This window comes from Bison bison, unplaced genomic scaffold (assembly GCF_000754665.1).
Source record: "Bison bison bison isolate TAMUID 2011002044 unplaced genomic scaffold, Bison_UMD1.0 scf7180017864333, whole genome shotgun sequence".
NCBI classification, from domain to species: domain Eukaryota; kingdom Metazoa; phylum Chordata; class Mammalia; order Artiodactyla; family Bovidae; genus Bison; species Bison bison.
The window spans coordinates 1,311,896-1,321,549 of NW_011494905.1; the positions used below are offsets into that span (position 1 = coordinate 1,311,896).

At 38.7% G+C, this 9,654-nt stretch overlaps 1 non-coding gene across 1 annotated transcript; it reads right to left on the minus strand.

Moving 5' to 3' along the window:
- Positions 1-453: 453 nt before the first annotated feature.
- Positions 454-526, minus strand: TRNAE-UUC. The gene has a single exon. It is a non-coding gene; the product is annotated as a tRNA-Glu (tRNA).
- Between the last annotated feature and the right edge of the window lie 9,128 nt (positions 527-9,654).

Here is a 9,654-nt window from a genome sequence, read left to right on the forward strand (position 1 = left end):
CAAAAAATAACCTCATAGTGATCTACAGTTAATCTCTCCTCCCACCCCTAGCCTCAGGCTACCACTGATTTTCCATCTGTTTCTATAAATTTGCCACTTCTGGACATTTCATTTAAATGGAATCCTATCATACCTAGTGTTTGTATCTAGCTTAGCATAATGTTTTTGAGGTTCATCTATGTTGAAGCATGTTTCAGAATTATGTTTCTTTTTTACCAAATATTATTTGATTGTGTGGATATTTGCTTATCCATTTATCATGTGATGAACATTTAGGTGGTTACCAGCTTTTGGCTAGTATGAAAAATGCTCCTGTGAAAATTTGTATACATGGTTTTTTCATGTGAGTACGAGTTTTCATTTCTCTCTTTTTTTAAACACTGACTCTGTTTTCTTTTCTTTTCTTTTTTTCTTTTTTTTTGTGGCCATGCCATGCAGCTTGTGAGATCTTAGTTCCCCTACTAGGGTTTGAACCTAGGGCCATGGCAGTGAAAGTGCCAAGTCCTAACCACTGGACCACCAGAAAGTTCCCTGTTTTCATTTCTTTGGGTAGATTCTTAGGAGTGGAATGCCTGAGTTGTATGGCAAATTTATCTTTTTAAGAAACTGTTCAACTGTTTTCCAAAGTAGCTGTTACCATTTTACTTTCCTTACAGCAATGTACAAAGGTTCTAGTTTTTCCACTTCCTTACTAACATTTGATATTCTCTGTCTTCATAATTATAACCATTCTAGTGGGTGTGAAGTAGTATCTCATTGTGGTTTTAATTTGCATTTCCCTGATGACTCATGGTGTTGAATGTATTTTCATGTGCCTGTTAGCATTTAACATGCCTTTTTTGGAGATTTTTTATTCAAGTCTTTTGCTCATTTTTAAAATTGAGTGTATTTTTATATTGAGAAGTAAGAACTCTTTATATATTCTAGGTACAAGTAATTTATCAAATATATGATTTGCAAATATTTTCTCCCATTCCATAGCTTGTTGTTTTTCATTTTCTTAGTGATATTTTTAACTATCAACAGAGTATGTTTCTCTATTATTTAGGTTTTCTTTTTTATTAACATTTTGTAATAATTGTTATTAATTTTTATTTAATCTCATTATAGTCAGAAAGGGCTTCCCTTGGTGGCTCAGCTGGTAAAGAATCACCCTGCAATGCAGGAGACCTGGGTTCAATCCCTGGGTTGGGAAGATCCCCTGGAGATGGGAACAGCTACCCACTCTAGTATTCTGGCCTGGAGAATTCCATGGACTATATAGTTCAGTTCAGTTCAGTTGCTCAGTCGTGTTCGACTCTTTGTGACCCCATGGACTGCAGCACACCGGGCTCCCTGTCCACCACCAACTCCCAGAGTTTACTCAAACCCATGTCCATTGAGTCAGTGATGCCATCCAACCACCTCATCCTCTGTTGTTCCTTCTCCTCCTGCCTTCAATCTTTTCCAGCATCGGGATCTTTTCCAATGAGTCAGCTCTTCACATCAGGTGGCCAAAGTATTGGAGTTTCAGCTTCAGCATCAGTCCTTCCAAAGAATATTCAGGACTGATTTCCTTTAGGATGGATTGGTTGGATCTCCTTGCAGTCCAAGGGACTCTCAAGAGTCTTCTCCAACACCACAGTTCAAAAGGATCAATTCTTCGGCACTCACCTTTCTTTATAGTCCAACTCTCACATCTATACATGGTTATTGGAAAAATCATAGCCTTGACTAGATGGACCTTTGTTGGCAAAGTAATGTTTCTGCTTTTTAATATGCTGTCTAGGTTGGTCATAACTTTTCTTCCAAGAAGCAAGCATCTTTTAATTTCATGGCTGCAGTCACCATCTGCAGTGATTTTGGAGCCTAAAAAAATAAAGTTTGCCACTGTTAACACTGTTTCCCCATCTATTTGCCATGAAGTGATGAGACCGGATGCCATGATCTTAGTTCTTTGAATGTTGAGCTTTAAGCCAGCTTTTTCACTTTCCTCTTTCACTTTCATCAAGAGGCTCTTTAGCTCTTCACTTTCTGCAATAAGGGTGGTGTCATCTGTTTATCTGAGGTTATTGATATTTCTCCTGGCAATCTTGATTCCAGCTTGTGTTTCATCCAGCCCAGCATTTCTCATGATGTACTCTGCATATAAGTTAAATAAGCAGGGTGACAATATACAGCCTTGACATTCTCCTTTTCCTATTTGGAACAGTCTGTTGTTCCATGTCCAGTTCTAATTGTTGCTTCCTCACCTCCATACAGATTTCTCAAGAGGTAGGTCAGGTGGTCTGATATTCCCATCTCTTTCAGAATTTTTCACAGTTTGTTGTGATCCACACAGTCAAAGGCTTTGGCATTGTCAATAAAACAGAAATAGATGTTTTTCTGGAACTCTCTTGCTTTTTTGATCATCCAATGGACGTTTGCAATTTGATCTCTGGTTCTGCCTTTTCTAAAACCAGCTTGAACACCTGGAAGTTCATGGTTCACGTACTGTTGAAGCCTTAGATAATTTTGAGCATTACTTTACTAGCGTGTGAGTTAAGTGCTATTGTGGGTAGTTTGAACATTCTTTGGCATTGCCTTTCTTTGGGATTGGAATGAAAACTGACCTTTTCCAGTTCTGTCACCACTGCTGAGTTTTCCAAATTTGTTGGCATATTGAGTGCCGTACTTTCACAGCATCAACTTTTAGGATTTGAAATAGCTCAACTGGAATTCCATCAGCTCCACTAGCTTTGTTCGTAGTGATGCTTCCTAAGGCCCACGTGACTTCACATTCCAGGCTGTCTAGCTCTAGGTGAGTGATCACATCAATGTGGTTATCTGGGTCATGAAGATCTTTTGTATAGTTCTTCTGTGTATTTCTGCTACCTCTTCTTAATTTCTGCTTCTGTTAGGTCCATACCATTTCTATCCTTTATTGAGCCCATCTCTGCATGAAATGTTCCCTTGGTATCTCTAATTTTCTTGAAGAGATCTCTAGTCTTTCTCGTTCTATTGTTTTCCTCTGTTTCTTTTCACTGATCACTGAGGAAGGCTTTCTTATCTCTCCTTGCTATTCTTTGGAACTCTGCATTCAAATGGATATAGCTTTCCTTTTCTCCTTTGCTCTGTATAGTTCGTGGACTATATAGTCTCCTTTGGACTTCTTTGGACTGTATAGTCCATGGGTTGCAAAGAGTTGGACACAACTGATTGCTTCTCACTCATGCACTCACTCATAGTCAGAAAACATCTTCTGTATGATTTCAGTCCTTTGGAAATCATGGTACTTGATGGTCTTCGTTAAGTTATGTATTCTTGCCAGTTTTCTATTTGTTCTACTGGTTACTTAGAGGAGAATGCTGAAGGCTTCAACTCTACCTGTGGATTTGCCCAAATCTTCTTTCAATTCCATCAATTATAACTTCTTTTATTTTGAAACTATTTTTAAGTACATACCACCTTTAGGATTGATTTGTCTTCTTAGTGTATTGACTCTTTTATTATTATATAAAAAAACCCTTATTCCTAGTCAAGTTTCCTTGCTTTGAAATCTATTTTGTTGGCTATTGATAAAGCTTCTCCAGCTTTCTTTTGACTATATTGGCATCATAAATCTTATTTCCATCTTTTACTTTTTACCTACCCACATCATTTTACTTAAAGTAAGTTTCTTACAGACAGTATATAGTTACATTTTGTTATTTTATTCAATCTGACAATTCTGTCTTTTAATGACTGCTTAGACTATTTACATATAGTATAATTATTGATATATTCAATTTTAGGTCTGCAGTTTTACTACTAATTTTCTTTTTGTGCCCACTTTTGTCCTGTTTTATCTCTCCTACCTTTTCTTTTTTTATTTTATTTTTTTAGGATTCCACTTTAATTAAATTCATTGGATGTTTGGTTACATTTCTTTATAGTCTTTTTAGTAGTTATTCTAGGGATTAACATAACATATCCCTAATTTTTCACAATATTCTTAGAATTAATATTTACTACTTCAAGTAGACTGGAGAAACCTTACCATCATATACATCTCTACCCTTCCCACTTTATGATGTAGTTGTATATAATGCATTTACATGCACTGAAAACCCCACTCAACAATACTGTAATTTTTGCTTCCAACTATCATGTGTACTTTAACAAAGTTAAGGGGAGAAATGGAGAAGGCAATGGCGCCCCACTCCAGTACTCTTGCCTGGAAAATCCCATGGACGGAGGAGCCTAATAGGCTGCAGTCCATGGGGTCAAGAGTCGGACACAGCTGAGCGACTTCACTTTCACTTTTGACTTTCATGCATTGGAGAAGGAAATGGCAACCCACTCCAGCGTTCTTGCCTGGAGAATCCCAGGGACGGGGGGAGCCTGGTGGGCTGCCGTCTATGGGGTCGCACAGAGTCAGACACTACTGAAGCAACTTAGCAGCAGCAGCAGCAGCAAGGGGAGAAAATACTCTACCAAGTTTATCCAGATTTACCATGTCTATCATTCTTTCTCCATTCCTGAAATTTCAAATTTTCATCTAGTATCATCTTCCTTACACCTAAAGAATGTCCTTTAGCATTTCTTTTCTTTCTTTTTAGCTCTACCTGTTTATTGCTACCAATCCATCTCCCTCCACCCCCACTCATGCCTGCAGGCTCAGCTGTGTAACCCCCATGGACTGCATCCCACCAGGCTCTTCTGTCCGTGGACTTTTCCAGGCAAGAATCCTGGAGCAGGTTGCCATTTTCTCCTCCTCCTTTAGCATTTCTTTTCAAGAAAGTCTGATGGCAGCAAATTTCAATTTTCTTTCACTAGTGAATTTCACCATTATTCCTAAAGGAAATTTCTACTGGATAAAGAATTTTAGATTGATAGTTCTTTCCTTTCAGCACAGTAAAATCTTTGTTTCAGCAACTTCTGGCCTCCATAGCTTTTGATAAGAAATCTGAAGTAATTCAAATCATTGTTTTCCTATATGTAATTCATTGTGGTTTTTTTTTTTTTAAGAATTATTATTATTTTTTGACTGCACTGAGTCTTTGTTGCTGTGTGTGGGATTTCTCTTTCAGGAGGGAGGGCCTGTATGCTCATGGCCGATTCTTGTTAGTTTATGGCACAGGCCATCAAAAAAATCTGTTATAGTAAAAGTCATTTAATTTTAAAATTTCCTCGTAATAACTGCTTTAGCTGAATACTACAAATTTTACATGATGTATCATCATTATCAAGTTTGAAGTTTTCTATTCATTATAATTTTTATTTTGATCCATGTTAATTAAACATGTTGTTTAATTTCCAAATACTTGGAAATATTCCAGATGCTTTTTGTTTGATTCTATTTTAGTTAAATTATAGTCAAGGAACATAGTCTATATCATTACTACTTTTTATTTATTTGTACCTTTCTTTATTTATTGTGCCTTATTCTATGGCTCATTTGTGATGAATGAGTGGTCCATGTGCACGTGGAAAGAATGTATTCTGCAGTTGTTCAATGCAGTGTTCTATAAATGTGAAAAGATTGAGTTTGTTGACAGTATTGTTCAAATATCTTATTTTTGCTGATTTTCTATTTGTTTTGTTCATTCTTGAGAGAGGAATGTTAATCTCCAAATATAATTAAGAAACTTAATTTTTTCTTTTGGTTCTACCGGTGTTTTTGTATGTGTATGTTGAAGCTGTTATTAATTGCACACACATTGTGATTATATGTCTTCTTGATGAAGTGACCTTTTTTTAAAATTAACTTAATTTTGGCTGCGCCAGGTCTTCACTGCTGTGCACTAGCTTTCTTTAGTTGTGGTGAGCAGGAGCTACCCTTCTTTGTGGTGTGCAGGCTTCTCACTGCAGCGTACGGGCTTCTCACCGTGGTCACTCCTCTTGTTGTGGAGCGCAGGCTCTAGGTGCACGGGATTCAGGAGCTGCAGCATGCGGGCTCAGTACTTGTAACTCACAGGCTCCAGAGCGTGGGCTCAGGAGATGTGGCACGTGGGCTTAGTTGGTCTGTGGCAAGTGGAATCTTCCTGGACCAGGGGTTGAACCTGTGTCCCCTGCATTGGCAGGCAGATTCTTACCAACTGTGCCACCAGGGAAGTCTACTGATACTATTACCATTATAAAATACAACTTTTATCTCTGGTAATCTCCCCCTGAAGTCTATTGTTTGATATTAACATAGATATTTCAGTTTTCATAAGAATAAAGAATCTGCCTGCCAATTAGGAGATGCAAGGGAAACAGATTCCATCCCTAGGTTGGGAAGATCCCCTGGAGTAGGAAGTGGCAACTGGTTCCAGTATTCTTGCCTGGAAAAATTCATGAATTAGGGAGCTTGGAGGGCTACAGCTCCTGGGGTCACAAAGAGTCAGACATGACTGAGCAGCTAGCTCTAGATAACTATATAACTAATTTTTCATAAGATTAGTCTTTGCATGGGATATATGTTTCTGTCATACTTTTAATCTCTCTGGGTCATTTATTTAATGGGAATCTCTTAGATGGCATAAGTTTGTTCTTGCTTTTTAAACTCTAGTTTGACAACCTCTGTTATTTAATTAGAATATTTTATCATTTACATTTAATGTAAGTTTAGCTATGGCTTGTTTTAAACCCATCATCTTGCTATGTTTTCTCTTTCTTCTTTATGTTCTTTGTTTTTGTCCTCCTCCATCCTTGCCTTTTCTGGATTATTATTTATTAGTGTTTTCCAGTATTCAACTTTATCTCTATCATTTGATTATTAGCTATACATATTCTTTATCTTCTATTGTTAATGGTTCCTCTAGAATGTAGTGTTCATCTTTGACTCATTATACTCTACCTTCAAATAATACAAATTCACATATAATTTAAAAAATTGTAATAGTTTATTTTCACTCCCCTCTATCCTTTCTGCTCCTGTTCACATCCATTTTACATCTACATGCATCATAAACCCTGCAGTACATTGTTATTTTGTTTCTTCAAACAACTATTTTTTAAAAAATTAAAAAATAAGGAAAATAGTCTTTTACATTTACTCATATATTTACCATTTCTAATACTCTTTATTTTTTAGACCTTTAGTCCTTTAGTATAAGGACTACCACCTGACATCATTTCTTTCGGCCTCAGTTCAGTTCAGTCGCTCAGTCGTGTCCGACTCTTTGCGACCCCATGAATCACAGCACGCCAGGCCTCCCTGTCCATCACTAACTACTGGAGTTCACTCAAACTCATGTCCATCGAGTTGGTGATGCCATCCAACCATCTCATCCTCTGTCGTCCCCTTCTCCTCCTGCCCCCAGTCCCTCCCAGCATCAGAGTCTTTTCCAAGGAGTCAACGCTTTGCATGAGATGGCCAGAGTATTGGAGTTTCAGCTTTAGCATCATTGCTTCCAGTCAACACCTAGAACTGATCTCCTTTAGAATGGACTGGTTGGATCTCCTTGCAGTCCAAGGGACTCTCAAGAGTCTTCTCCAACACCACAGTTCAAAAGCATCAATTCTTTGGTGTTCAGCTTTCTTCACAGTCCAACTCTCACATCCATACATGACCACTGGAAAAACCAAAAGCCTTGACTAGATGGAGCTTTGTGGGCAAAGTAATGTCTCTGCTTTTGAATATGCTATCTAGGTTGGTCATAACTTTCCTACCAAGGAGCAAGTGTCTTAATTTCATGGCTGCAATCACCATCTGCAGTGATTTTGGAGCCCAGAAAAATAAAGTCTGACACTGTTTCCACTGTTTCCCCATCTATTTCCCATGAAGTGATGGGACCAGATGCCATGATCTTCGTGTTCTGAATGTTGAGCTTTAAGCCAACTTTTTCACTCTCCTCTTTCAGTTCCATCAAGAGGCTTTTTAGTTCCTCTTCATTTTCTGCCATAAGGGTGGTATCATCTGCATATCTGAGGTTATTGATATTTCTCCCGGCAATCTTGATTCCAGCTTGTGCTTCTTCCAGCCCAGCGTTTCTCATGATGTACTCTGCATATAAGTTAAATAAGCAGGGTGACAATATATAGCCTTGACGTACTCCTTTCCTATTTGGAACCAGTCTGTTGTTCCATGTCTAGTTCTAACTGTTGCTTCCTGACCAGCATATAGGTTTCTCAAGAGGCAGGTCAGGTGGTCTGGTATTCCCATCTCTTTCAGAGTTTTCCACAGTTTGTTGTGATCCACACAGTCAAAGGCTTTGGCATAGTCAATAAAGCAGAAGTAGATGTTTTTCTGGAACTCTCTTCCTTTTCCCATGATCCAGCAGATGTTGGCAATTTGATCTCTGGTTCCTCTGCCTTTTCTAAAACCAGCTTGAACATCAGGAAGTTCACGGTTCACATATTGCTGAAGCCTGGCTTGGAGAATTTTGAGCATTACTTTACTAGCGTGTGAGATGAGTGTAATTATGCAGTAGTTTGAGCATTCTTTGGCATTGCCTTTCTTTAGGATTGGAATGAAAACTGACCTTTTCCAGTCCTGCAGCCACTGCTGAGTTTTCCAAATTTGCTGGCATATTGAGTGCAGCACTTTCACAGCATCATCTTTCAGGATTTGAAAGAGCTCAACTGGAATTCCATCACCTCCACTGGCTTTGTTCGTAGTGATGCTTTCTAAGGCCACTTGACTTCACATTCCAGGATGTCAGGCTCTCGGTGAGTGATCACACTATCGTGATTATCTGGGTCGTGAAGATCTTTTTTGTACAGTTCTTCTGTGTATTCCTTTCACCTCTTCTTAATATCTTCTGCTTCTGTTAGGTCCATACCATTTCTGTCCTTTATCGAGCCCATCTTTGCATGAAATGTTCCCTTGGTATCTCTAATTTTCTTGAAGAGATCTCTAGTCTTTCCCATTCTGTTGTTTTCCTCTATTTATTTGCACTGATCACTGAGGAAGGCTTTCTTATCTCTCCTTGCTATTCTTTGGAACTCTGCATTCAGATGCATATATCTTTCCTTTTCTCCTTTGCTTTTCACTTCCCTTCTTTTCACAGCTATTTGTAAGGCCTCCCCAGACAGCCATTTTGCTTTTTTGCATTCCTTTTCCATGGGGATGGTCTTGATCCCTGTCTCCTCTGACCATAGTTCATCAGGCACTCTATCAGATACTTTCTTTTGCCATGTCTTCAAGTTCACTGCTCTTTCTTCTCTGTATCCCTGTCTGCTGTTAAATCTGTGCTAAGTGTAAGGTTGCTTCAGTGATGTCTGACTCTTCGTGACCTTATGGACTGTAGCCCACCAGGCTCCTATGTCCATGGGATTCTCCAGGCAAGAATACTGGAGTGGATTGCTATGCCCTCCTCCAGGGGGATCTTCCCCACCCAGGGATGGAACCTGCATCGTTTAGGTCTTCTGCATTAGCAGGTGGGGTCTTCACCACTAGTGCCACTTGGGGAAGCCCACTGTTAAACGTACCCAGTAAAATTTTTAATTCATATAATTTGTTTCTGGATCCCAGGGTTTTTATTTGATCCTGTATGCAGTTTCCATTTTTTTAATTGAGATTTCCTAATTTCGCTTTTTTTTTTTTTCTAATTTTATTTTATTTTTAAACTTTACATAATTGTATTAGTTTTGCCAAATATCAAAATGAATCCGCCACAGGTATACATGTGTTCCCCATCCTGAACCCTCCTCCCTCCTCCCTCCCCATACCATCCCTCTGGGCCGTCCCAGTGCACCAGCCCCAAGCATCCAGCATCGTGCATCGAA